At 42.7% G+C, this 12,754-nt stretch overlaps 1 protein-coding gene and 1 pseudogene across 2 annotated transcripts in view; one reads left to right on the top strand and one right to left on the bottom strand.

Annotated features, from left to right (window-relative positions):
- The window catches only part of LOC138248663 (transmembrane 4 L6 family member 4-like), a 163,522-nt gene that overhangs the window by 118,520 nt on the left and 32,248 nt on the right, over nucleotides 1–12,754 (bottom strand). The gene's annotated exons all lie outside the window — the stretch shown is intronic.
- On the top strand, nucleotides 7,011–7,629 carry LOC138249599 (ribonucleoside-diphosphate reductase subunit M2 pseudogene; annotated as a pseudogene).

Genomic DNA, 12,754 nt, shown 5'->3' with positions numbered 1-12,754 from the left:
TCCAGCACCTTGAGACCCTCACAGGTGATTTGGTGGGCTCTATAAATATTTGATTGATTGACTGACTGTTGAAAAATCGACTCTCGTGCAAAACATAATTGTATGATGATAGGTTCTGATGCTGTATTGGATGAAAATCGAGCAACACCCATGACTGGTTTCATTTCAAAGGTGTGTGCAAATGCAGAGTAAGTGGATTAGTGAATCTTTGTGAAATGAGCAAAGCCTAGACGAATTTTGGGATGAAGCCTCCAGATGAGTACAGAAGAAAGCACAATTGCTTCAACCCTAATTTGAAATAACTTTTGTAGCTCTCTGCAAGATAGCACTGAGGTTGTAAACATTTGTACATGTTAATTGACATTGAAGGGTGGCTCTCCGGACATTTCCCTTGCCCTCAGAAAAATAAATACTTCTGACTTGTTTGTTGAGCAGTGTTTTAAACTGGTGTACAGTAGATTTTGCTCCCATAAAGTCTCAACATGCAAGTCTTGTAGTGCTGAGAATCAGTGCTAATTCCCATGTCTTAGTGCTTGTGCCTAGCTGCATCTCCTTCCAATATAAACTTTTTGTGTGACAGCTTCAGCATGCCTCAAGGAAAAGCAGTTTTTAATCAATACTGTTGTCTGGGTTAGTTGCTGGTGTATTAGGCTGAACTCTAATCTAATCTGAGCTAGTGAGATGCTATTTGGACGGTGGAATAGAAGGTGATGTAAGTGTGATTTATAAAGCGCAAACTGTGCTACAAAGCAATTGAGCACTGAACTGGAGGCACACTTACATTAACTATAGGTGCAGGGAGGGAAGGAATCAGGTGGTTCTCGGGTGTCCACCACACCCAGAAAGGTGGAGTGTCTATGGTGAAGTAGGTCCAGAGACGCACTTGTGCAGGCACAAGAAAACAGTGGATAGAAGGGAAAGGGTGTGTGCCAAATAGAATGGCAGTGTAGGAGCGTGAAGCAATAAGGTGTTTCTTGAATAGATGAGTGTTCCTTCTAGAATGGAATGGTGTTCCATAGCCTGGCTCCTTCGCAGGAAAAGGATGAGCATCTATTTTTTTTCTTTCTTGCAGTTCCTTATTTCCAGTCTGGCAATGGTACTGCTGGTGTTGTCAGTATTATTCCACTTGTCTTGATCTTGGCTGGTATTGATTGGCTAGTTTATGAAGCATAGGTAAACATAGCACATGGAAGACCTACCTCAGAGCCCTGCCAGATCCCTGACGTCTGCAAAAGACTTACTAAACAGCACTCGAAAAGACTTACCAATGTACACTGCAAAAGATCCCAGTGCTAATTACTTACTGAGAACCACTGTGAAATACCTACTCCAGAGCACTGCAAAAATCTTAATGCAGAGCCTGAGAAACACATACCACAAAGTTCAGTAAAAAAACTTACCCCTGAAACTGCGAAAGTCTTACTGCACAGCACTGCAAAAGACTTAAATTAGACTACTGAGAAAGAATTACCTTAGAGCACTGTAAAAGACTTACCCCAGAGCAGTACAAAGGGCCTTAATCACAAAGCAGTGCAAACAAAGCTTAAAAGAACACTGTGCAAGGCTTATGGCCTTATTTAGAGTATGACAGATAAGATGCTCCATCAAAATGAGATGGATATCCCTTCTGCCGTATTACAAGTACCATTGAGGTTTAATGCACTTATAATATGGTAGACGAGATATCCACCACGTTTGTCACAGAGCATCCCATCTGCCAAACTCTAAGTAAGGCCCCCATAGCACTGCACAAGACTTACTGTAGAACCTTGTGAAAGACTTCCCACACAGCAAGGTGAAAGATTTGACCCTGAGCACTCTGATAGGCTTACTACCCAGCTTGGCAAACTACTTACCACTATCCCCATAAAATATCTAACAAAGAGTGCTAAAAAGGCTTTATATAGAGGCCCATGAAAGACTTACCCCAGACCACTGTCAAAGACATTACATAGACCACTGTGAAAGACCAATGAAGACATCACACAGCACTATGAAAGGCTTGCTGCAGAGCACTGTGAAAGATCACAGAACATTGTGAAACACTTACTGAATAGGCCTATGAAAGAGTTAGGTCAAGACAAAGACATAGCAAAAAGCACAACAGACAACTGTCCACAGAGGTCTGCAAAAGACTTACCAAAGAGCACTGCCGAAGCTCTACCCTAGAGTGCTACAAAAGACTTACTGTGGAGTCCTGTGAAGCACTTAGCTCAAAACACTAAAAAGACTTACCAAAAGCACTGAAGAAGGCTTACCATCGAAAGATTTACCACAGAGCACTGTTAAGGCCATGCCAGAGAGCAGTCAGCAAAAAGTTACCCTGGAGCAAAGTGAGAGACTTACCACAATGCACTGTTAAAAATTACAGAGCACAGTGAAAGATTTACTGAAGAGGCCAAGGAAAGATGTATAGCAGAACGCTGTTAGAGTTTGGCAGAGAAGGTTACTTCATCACAAACAGGACAGATATCCTGTCCACTGTATTACAATCCTATTATAGCATATGGAGATCATAATACTGCAGAGGGGAAATCCGTCACATTTGTGACCGAGTAACCCGACTGCCAAAATATAAATCAAGCCCTTTGTTACTGCACAGATCCTTAAACTACTTCGCGCAGTGCTCTGTGAATAACTTGCCACAGAGCACTGTGAAACATTTTCATCAGAGAACTGCAAAAGACTTGCCACAGAACACTGCAAAGGACGTATGCCAGAACACCATTAAAATATTACTACAGAGGGTGTAAAATACTTACCTTACAGCCATGCGAGAGATGTACTCTATTGCACAGCAAAAGTCTTACTCAATTATACTCCAAAAGACTTACTGCAGAGTACTAAAAAAGACTACTTTATCTTATGTGAATGACTGCAGTGTACATTGACTCAACATGGTTAGCTATTTTATCTTTGATGTTAACTCTATCACTGAAACTATACTGATTTTGTGCATTTGGGCATCAGTGATGAAGTACTTCAACAGGGTGGGTGGCAAATATCAGGGCACGGGTATAGCAGGGCCCCCCGCACCACTCCGTGCAGCCCTCTTCTCTCAAAAGATTTGTTATGCCACTGGTTCCAGGTGGTGAGCACCAGCACTCATTTTTGGGGACCGGGATTCATTGTCATCCTGATAATGAGAATTGGACCAAAGCAAAAGAGAGACAGGAAGAAAATGGAGGAACAAAGAGAAAGACAGGACAACAGTGAGAGAGGAGGATTAGGGATGAAAAAGTACCTGCAAGGGTGGGCTAAAGAGGCAGGAGGGGCTGTTGGATTAAGAAAGTGCTACATAAAAGAAGGGCAGGGAGGTGGAGCGAAGTGGAAGAGACTTGAGGTGGAATCGACCCAGGCAGCGCTGGTGTGCTGAAACGCCTGCATTTGTCGCCCCCTGGCCAAGAGTCAGGAGATGAAAAATGAAACAATAGTTCCACTACTGTTTCATTTTTCATCTGCTGGCTCAGCCAGCAGCACAGGGCAGTATGGGTTGGGGCGGGGCTAGGCCACGGGAGGAGTGGAGGAGGGGAGAGTGCACCTAAATGTGCATGTGTGTTTGGCCGGTCATTTCAGGACGGTCAAACACACATTCTTACTTAGGTTTCTTTAGTCCAGCTGTGTTTAACAGCCGGGCTGGAGAAACTGCATAGACCCCAGGGCTGTGTCGGAGCGACAGTCCGAGCTGCTCAGACCAATCCTGGCACTGCTTTCATGCTAGGTGTAGCACAAAAGCAGCATCTGAATTGCTGGGGTGCCTGTGCTGATGTCCGAGTGAATGCTGGGACACCAAGAGCGATGAGCGAGGCGGCAGGAGACAGCAGCGGCGGAAGGTAAGTGTCTTTTTATTTCTTTTAATTTTTTTTTGTTCTTTCCCCCTTAACCTTCGTGCCCCCCCCCCATTGAGATTTGTGGCAGCCGCTGCTGCTTATACGAAATACTTTGGCCCCTGCATGTATATTATTTACACATTAAGTTCTGGAGAAGGGTTCACGTATGTTCAGGGCACATGGAAGTGCAAATACTCACTAACCCAGAGCACCTATTTACCTTTGAGAAGGGCTGGTACTCTCCCATTAAAACTATTGCGCCCCTTCTGAGAAGTGTTGGCATCCTCAGTTTCAAGATAAAGAAGTGCAGGGACCTGACAGCTCGTGCCCATCTAAAGAACTGGGCATTCTTCTTGCTAAGGATGATACTTAGAGTGATACCATATACTGCGCTGCCTGATACTTTGCACAAAACTGCAGATCTCCTCTTTAACGAATGGACCTGAATATTTATTTGCTGCCCATATTCACAAACTCGCGTCAAAAGAGAACACAGCAGAAACTGGCAAAGCTAGCCCGGTTCTATAAATAGATAAGTGTTCACAGCAAGAACCTGGGGACTGTACTCTCTGAATGAGTGGCTCTCTGGAGTTGTCAAGGGAACACAGCCATAGTTCTCAAGATTTGTATTCATTCCCCAAAGGAATATACAGGCTATCGTATATGGCAGCTCTTCCTATTGCAGCAGAATAGAGATACAACCGGAAATGCTCGCAAAATGGAGAATAAACACAGCGGCTCTTACCAGATACGTTAATCAGTAAAAGAAACCAAGCAGAGCCAAGGCTGGCAGAGATGAAAACTCAAAGAAACATGCAAAGGACAAACAAAGAGAAATCACAAGTAGACAACAACAGAACAGAAGGTCACACAATCACAAGTAGACACAAACTGAGGGCACCTCCCTCAGTCCAGACTGGTGGACGCTCACAGCACAGACAGGATTAGTGTTTCACCGGTACTGGATGAAAGGTTAATGATAGCAGAAGCACAACTGATTAAAACACAGCGGAAGACAGACAAACTGAACCCTAGAACGGGTGCAGGATGATTGCAAAGAACTCTGTGGCAAACAAAAACAAGATACAGCGCCATGTGACAAATCCCTAAAAATTGCATCCCGGACTGGAAGTAGTTAAAATATAGCAGGAGAGTATTCTGGAGACCATATAATCCGGAGATTTAGGGCGGTAAAAAAATTGGAGTTTTTAAAATGAGTTAACAGAAAAGTGTAGATTGTGTCAAGGTAGGTACAAGGTGAGTGTTTTCTGTACAATACACGATTAGAGATGAATGAGGCTTTAAAATAAACCCTGGCGTTCATTCACAATCACAAATACACAACAGGCTCCTGCTCGTGGACATGGGAGATGTTGTTACTCAGGATAAAAGAGTAAATTAATGGAAGATTGGAACGACTGCAGATCCAGGTTAGAGTCAAAGGCATTTCCGATACTTGGTCCACACTGTACATGCTGCTATTATGCCGAGCTCTGCACAGGAAAGCTCAGTGCAGCATAAGAAACTCATCAAAAGTTTTCATTCCTTTTGTATAAATAAATATAGAGGGGGGTATAGACAGTATTGCATCTGTATTCATATGGTAAAGAAACAGCAAAAACAGAAAACAGAAAAAGGGAGGTTTAGGCCTGGCAAAAGGTTTATTTTGCCAGGTCAAGATGGCTGTTTACAGCTGCACACACACTGCAATTACAGGCCTGAGACATGAGTTAAGTCTTAAGTGTGTGGCACATTAGGTGCTGCAGGACCACTAGAGGAATTTAATTTACAGGCAAGTGGTACATGTACTACCACTTAACTAGGGGTTTATAAGAAAATTAAATGTGCTAGTTGGGTGTAACCCAATTTTACTATGTTTGCAGGAGACAGCACAAGCACTTTGGCACTGGTTAGCAGTGGTAACATGCATAGAGTTCTAAAGCCAACAACAACGAATTTGCCAAAACAGGAGGGGAGAAGGCAAAAGGTTTGGGGGACTACCATTCAAGAGACTCAGATCTAACAATGTCCATACTATTTTCTGGTTGCTGCTCTTGCAATGCTCCCACAAATCAATCTGAGGACACTACCTTACTTTTTAACCTTCAATTTCAGTTTCCTTCACATTTACAGAACATTTACAATTTTTTCAATTGTATATTTTGCTTATTTATTTCTTACACTTTATTTATCTGTTAATATTATTTAATTTTATAAGCAGTCACAAATCCCCTGAGTAGGACCACAGGTTAAGAACCACTGTGCTAACCAATACTTTGATTCACATGGGGATTAACAGGGGTGCTTTTATTTTGTGTACAACAACTATGGACAGCAAAATAGAATATGATGGGTCAGAAATAAATGAAATTAAAATAAAAAGGCCAGTAGGATTATCTCGTATTTTGTTTAGCACTTTTTAACATGCTATAGAGTTTTGTAAAGGGAGTATGTCTTTTATTTATTTTTTATGATATTTGTATGCTGTTTGGTACATAAAATTGTGTATATTGCTTCAACAGTATAAACAATAAAAAGGGAAAGTTTCTGAAAGGAAGTGAAAACGTATTATGAAAGAAAAGGTGGTTAGATATAGAAGTGTTATACAATAACACTGACAAGTCTTTATATATGTGTATATTGGTAAAATAGCTTTTTTTTTTTTTTTTTTTTTTTTTTTTACAAATGGTGAATATTTAGAACGTTTGAAGTCACAGGCCAAGAGCACTACTTGTAATAAGAAGTCATTACTTTGCTGTAATAGAGTTTGTGCAAAAGGAAATGGTAGAGAATGGTTTAGCATACTTATGAAAGGTTAGTGTTTGTGGAAGGGGCGTGTGCAAAGAAAACTGTTTAAGGCAGATTGGTAGTTCGTATTTCTCTTTTAGTACTTTTTGCTAGCAAGAGAATTTAATGGGTTGTTTAATAACAATGTTACAACAGCAATTGAATGTGGACAGTAGGCAAGTATTTTTGATGCATTTTAAGAAAACCTGAATCGACACCAGTCTTTACTTTGTCAAATGGGAATAGCAGTGGAATCTACACAAAAGGCCAGTAACTTGTTGCCGTTTTTAAAAAGCCTTAATGTCCGTTTGCAGCCTTCTCATTCAATGTGGGTGATGATCTCCGGGGTATTTAGTTTTTTGCGCTCAACTTTCAACCCAAAATCTTCTCAACATGCTTTCCGCCCACAACCTGTTGTCTGCTAAAAACAAGAACCTGGGTCTGTCTCCTCTCAAGAGTTTGGCTCTGACTGACAAGGAAAACACGCGCCCACCCTCAGCATCACCCGGGTACGGGCCACCAAGACAATACGAAATATCTTTAATGAAGCCGAGAAGGATCAGTGAAGAGTGAAGTGAGCCGACTGTTGGAGGTACAGGGGGAGCCTCTGCTTAAAGAGAACCCTCAATTTGTCCTCATCTTCCGCATCAAGTATAGAGACATCTGGCAGATGTACAAAAAAGCCGAAGCCTCGCTTCAGACGGCGGAGGAGGTTGATCTTCAAAAGACCCGCAGCACTGGGAATCTATGAAGCCGGATGAGTGATACTTTATGTCCCATGTTTTGCGTGCTTTGCAGCCAGCAGTGGCATTGTAAACGAGAACCTGGTTGAACATTTTACGAAAAAAGTGCAAGTCACAGTAGCCCACTGTTTCTATGGTTTCCAAATTGCCATGGAGAACATACACTCCGAAATGTATTCCTTATCAATACACACATTAAGGATTCCAAATGAAGGGAGTTTCTCTTCAATGCCATCGAAACCCTCCCACGTGTCGATGGTAAATGTTAAAGAGAGCATAAACAATCATTGCACTCGACTATCTGCAGGGCGAGGAGTCAGGAGCTTTCATTGTCTGCATTCTGCCTTTTCACTGCATGATCAGAAACAATTTGATACCCGCACGTGACACGGTCGGGCAGTCTCTTGCTTGTTTCCTGGAATGTGGCTGGGATAAGTTCAAAGCTGCACCTCCCAGAGTGGAATGCCTTTATTAATAATGTTGATATTTGTCTGCTGCAGGAAACTTGGTGCACAGAACCTAAGTATCGGCATGGCTACCTAATTTTATTTTTTAGCTCTGCCATTCATGGTGCTAAGGGCAGGCCCTCGGGTGGGCTATTGCTCTGGGCAAAAATTGAGTTGAATTGCACTTTTAAGCTCCTCCTGACATCCCATTTAGATATCCTGGCTAGTCAGGCAAAAAATAGATCTAATATGGGGATACATATCTGTAATCGTTATGAGATGGGGTAATAGGGGGTCCCTATTCGTATACATTGCAGTGCTTAGAGGCTCGTTTACACAAAACACCATCTAGGTACTCTTTAATTATTGAAGACGATTTTAACTTTAATACCACATTTGAGCCACTAGACAGTGATGACACTTATCTTATGATTGAGGAAGATGAACAGTGGTCAATACCAGAGCTCAGTTTAGCACCTGTGAAAAGATGGACAAAGGTGGCATTACAAGTAAAGGCTATAAAACTTGAATATGGGCTCTAAGCACTTAATGGTAGAACAAGGAGAGTTCAGGCTGGCCTGTCCACCTTTCATGGTTACATAATAGTCTATGGAACTTGTAAAATGGCAGACGAGATATCCATCACGTTTTGGACGGAGTAATCCCCTCCGCCAAGGTCGTAATCATGTCCTATGTGTTAATGGATCTCAGATTGTGGGCTTTTGTTGAACATAGCACTAAGGGAAACTGTTGAGTGTTACCATAATCCCTTGTGCCTCTCAATGAAACCACTTTTGGGGTAATGTGAATGTGATGGATGCCCCCTTAGTCACACCCAGGAGCTCTGTCTGACAAATGATAGATGTTGCCTTAAGTGACAGAGAGTTGCCTTAAAAATGGAGGTGCTCAGGGAAATTTCAAGGCTAGTAAACTCCACGCTTCGTGCGATGGATGTGAGGGCATCTGGCAACGGGAGCTAGGATGATCGGGGTGATATCCATGCAGCTCTCTTTGATGGAATTTGTTTGTTCTTTACAGTTCCTGAGGTAACTAAGAAAAGAAAACCTCAATTATTCAAGAAGGCAAGCTGGTACAATAAGCGGTGTGGATTGGCTAGGGCAGGCTTGGTTAAAGCCATGAAATCAAAGGATGGAAATAGCATTTCGAGACTTAGGGCATCTTATAAGATTGCTTAGGTACATGATAAGAAGATCTGGGAGGAAAACAGATGGCAGGACCTCAAAAATGCATGTGAATCATGTGACAGCATTACATTCTGTAATTTAGTGGGTAGGGGATGGTGTAAGACATCTTGTACAGATCCTGATAATGTGATTGTCCCAGAGGTCCCTCTACTCATCTGGTCATTCGGATGCTGCGTATAATTGCAGTTGTATAGAACCCGCAATCAGCTGTAGTGATATGTTTAATTTGAAGGTGATTGTTACGTCTATTGACTCCAGGGCATGATAAGGGAGTTTGGGCAAAATATATGCTGGATCTTGCCAACCAAATAGCAAAAGGTATGCCTACCCGCACTTCTTGGAAGTTAGCAGAGGTGGTACCAATTTATTAAACGGGAGTAAGGGATTTCCCCATAAATTGTAGGCCTATAAATCTAATAGATGCAGCGCAGAAAGTTTTAGTCGGACATTATTAGGTAAGGCTCTGGAGTGGATTGAGGACCGTAATATCTTGTCTCCTTATCAGGCTGGCTTGAGGCCTAAGATTAGCAACATAGACCACGTTTTTAGGTTTATGCTGGTATATTGGAAGTCTGTAGTGCTAGGAAAAGGTAGCCTATTTGTGGCCTTTATTGATCTAAAATCGGCTTTTGACACGGTTCCTCAGAATAAATTACGGACTACGCTGGCAGATATGGGTATGCTGAGGGATATTGTATCGATCACCATCCGATTGCATGAGAACAACCAAGCAGTTATTAGGTGGGAGATTCAGGGATAGGTTACTGAACCTATTGCCATTGATAAAGGAGTTAGGCAGGGGTGTGTCCTTGCCCCCACTCCTTGTTCTTGAATGAGGTCTCTCCCACTGGCAGATGCCCCTTCGTTTTTGCAACCATAATATCACTACATTATTGCAGTGTGCCTGAAGAGGCTGTTGACCAGATATGAAGAATTTTGCAACAGTAAGGGCCTGGTTATTAACAGCAGTAAGACCAAGTATATGGCTATCAGCCCGCATAAGTCCTTTAAGGGGACGCTGACTTTTGAGGTGTGATAAGCTAGAGAGAGTGACCACATTTGATTATTTAGGCATCAAGTTAGCTCATAATATGGTATGGCAACCTCATGTTAATAAAATAGGAAGCAAACTGAGTCAAGTGGTGGGTACTCTTTCATGTGAACATAGGGCTTCCTTCTCAAAGCCAGTAGCTGCCCCTAAACAGATCTACAAAGTAAAAGCAGTGGCTTCAGTTTTACATGGCACAGAGTTATGGGGGTTTGAGGGTGTCAATGAACATACATTTATTAGGAGTCTGGTCCAGCTACCTGCTAGTACACCACTTCTGCCCATGAAACAAGATTTGAGCTGGAAGTCCATAAGGTACAGAGCTAGGTTGCACCCCCTGCTATTCTGGAGAAGGTTGATGGCTCAAGAACTTGAACACTATGCCTCCGCTCGTGGGGAGGTACTTAGGAGCGCCGGGCGGATAGGATAGCATGGTTCACAAAGATTAAGAAGTTGCTTTGTGCATTAGGATTCCAGATCTCTTGGGCCGCAAGGCAACAAGAAACAGTCCCTGCGAAAGCGGAATTAAAGAGGAGGTATTGGGCCTGGGTCCTGCAGAAGGACCTAAAAGTGGGAGGGACGAGTACCTTAACTAGTGTCTTTTTGGACTTCAAAGCCACTAGGGTTTTAGAACCAAATCTAGATTTTATTTTAGTGCCAAGGAAGCTATATGTAAGGTTTAGATTTGGTTCCCATCGCTTGGGACTTTCACGAGCATCATCACTATGCCCTGGATGCAACCTGACAAAGAAATCAGTTGGCCATGTATTTTTGCATGTCGGTCTCACACAGGACCATGCAGAAAGTGGATTAGACCAGTTGCCAGGGTTCTGGGCACGCGCATCAGAGTGGTTGCTTTGAGAATTTTGAGGTCTGATTCAAGCCCCTTCTTTACTTCCGCAGTTGCAAAATTTTGGGGGATTGCCTGGCACATAAGAGCAAACGAGATCAAACAATGGAATATGTTTAGTGGTAGCGGGGGTATAGCGAGGTGGCTTGCGCTAGGGATTTTGCTGACATGGATCCCGTTCCTCATTATGCGATTTGCCGGCTGAGTTTGCACTGAATACTGTATTTTAATATGCTCATTTATTTATTATGAAATGCATTTTGTATACTGAAGAACTATGTCCTGCTGAGGGGTAATTCTGTTTTATTTTATTGTCTTTTTGAATCTGTGTTTTAGTGTGTTATGTGTGGTGCAATTATGGCAATTTTTTGTCAAATAAAGCTTATTGAATGAATGAATGACAATGTTACAACAGCATTTGAATGTGGGCAATAGGCAAGTAATTTTGATGCATTTTAAGAAAACCTGAATGGACACCGTTTTTATATTGTCAAATGGCAATAGCAGCAGAATCTGCACAAAAGGCCAGTAACTTGTTGCACCTTTTAAAAGGCCTAAATGCACGTCTTTATTTTGTGAACAAAACAGTGTCTAAACAACATATTATATTGTTAGAAAAAAATATATATATAATGATGGTTAGTCTGTGACAGGGTAAGGCAGCCAGACAGCAACCACCTCCTGAATAAAGCAGTCATAAATCATCAATTAATTTGTCAGATAGCCAAAAAAGTAAATAAATCAAACAACACACACTGTCTCGTAATTACAAGCTGTGGTAACAAACAGAAAAGAACAGAATAGAGAATTATATATCATATGCTACGTCCCCTATTTTAAGGACATCTTAATCTAGAGAGGGCACCATTAATATCTTTGAAGCAAATTATACTACTGATCACACATTGTGGTGTAATATAGGGTTCAAGACATGCAAATGAAACATTTTCTTTGCCAATGAGATCTACAGGCCACCTCTTTTGACTGCTGATCTTTAGCAATTTAAGAAGCAGGTGCAGTGACACTGAGGCCCTCATTATGATCCACCAGGGTCACGTCGTGGTTCGACTGCTGCCAAAGCCTTGGTCCGACCACAACAATATGAATGTGGTGTTACCGCCACGGTCAGACCGCCAGCACTGCCACTTTTCGGAAAGCCTGGCGTTACCGGTGGTCCCAATCTGCAAGCAACGATGCCCTGGGGATTACGACCCCTCTCCCCATCGGCATTTACATGGCGGTTTTACTGACATGTAACGGCTGGCGGAGACAGGGTGCCGGGGGGCCCCCCTGGCCAGCCCTGGTGCGCAAATCACTGTCTGCTTTGCAGATAGTGATCTGCACAACGTGTGCTTGTGCACCCAATGCACAAAAGCATTGCCACCTGCTCTATTATGAGCCGGCATCAATGTTGTGCGTTTCACGCTGGGCCAGCGGGAAACTCATGATAGGGCGCGGGAAGGAGACCGCACTGTCAATCTCCTGATCACGGGTGTTTGGCAGGTGGCCTTTTCCGCCCACCAAACTCGTAATTAGGGCCTGAGTGTGTTTGAGAGCCCAGAATCCTAAATTACATTTGTGTCTGTGTGCGTGTGTGTTTGTGTGTGTATGTATTTGTAGAGTGCGTTCTAGCCGCAGCATCCAAGCACTAAGTGAAAGCAGTGAGAGAGCAGGATGCCACAAGTAGCTTAACAGGGACAAGTTATAGGGCAAAGATCCAAGTTTTAAGCTGTTTCCGGAAAGGCATAAAAGTATCCACTTTCCTGATAGGGAGCAGGAGAATACTCCACATTTTAACTGCCGCCACCGAAAAAGCTCTCTCACCCCATTTGGATTTCCTGCACC

The sequence above is a fragment of the Pleurodeles waltl genome, chromosome 8, assembly GCF_031143425.1.
Source record: "Pleurodeles waltl isolate 20211129_DDA chromosome 8, aPleWal1.hap1.20221129, whole genome shotgun sequence".
Lineage (NCBI taxonomy): Eukaryota > Metazoa > Chordata > Amphibia > Caudata > Salamandridae > Pleurodeles > Pleurodeles waltl.
This window is presented reverse-complemented; position numbering and strand designations above follow the sequence as displayed.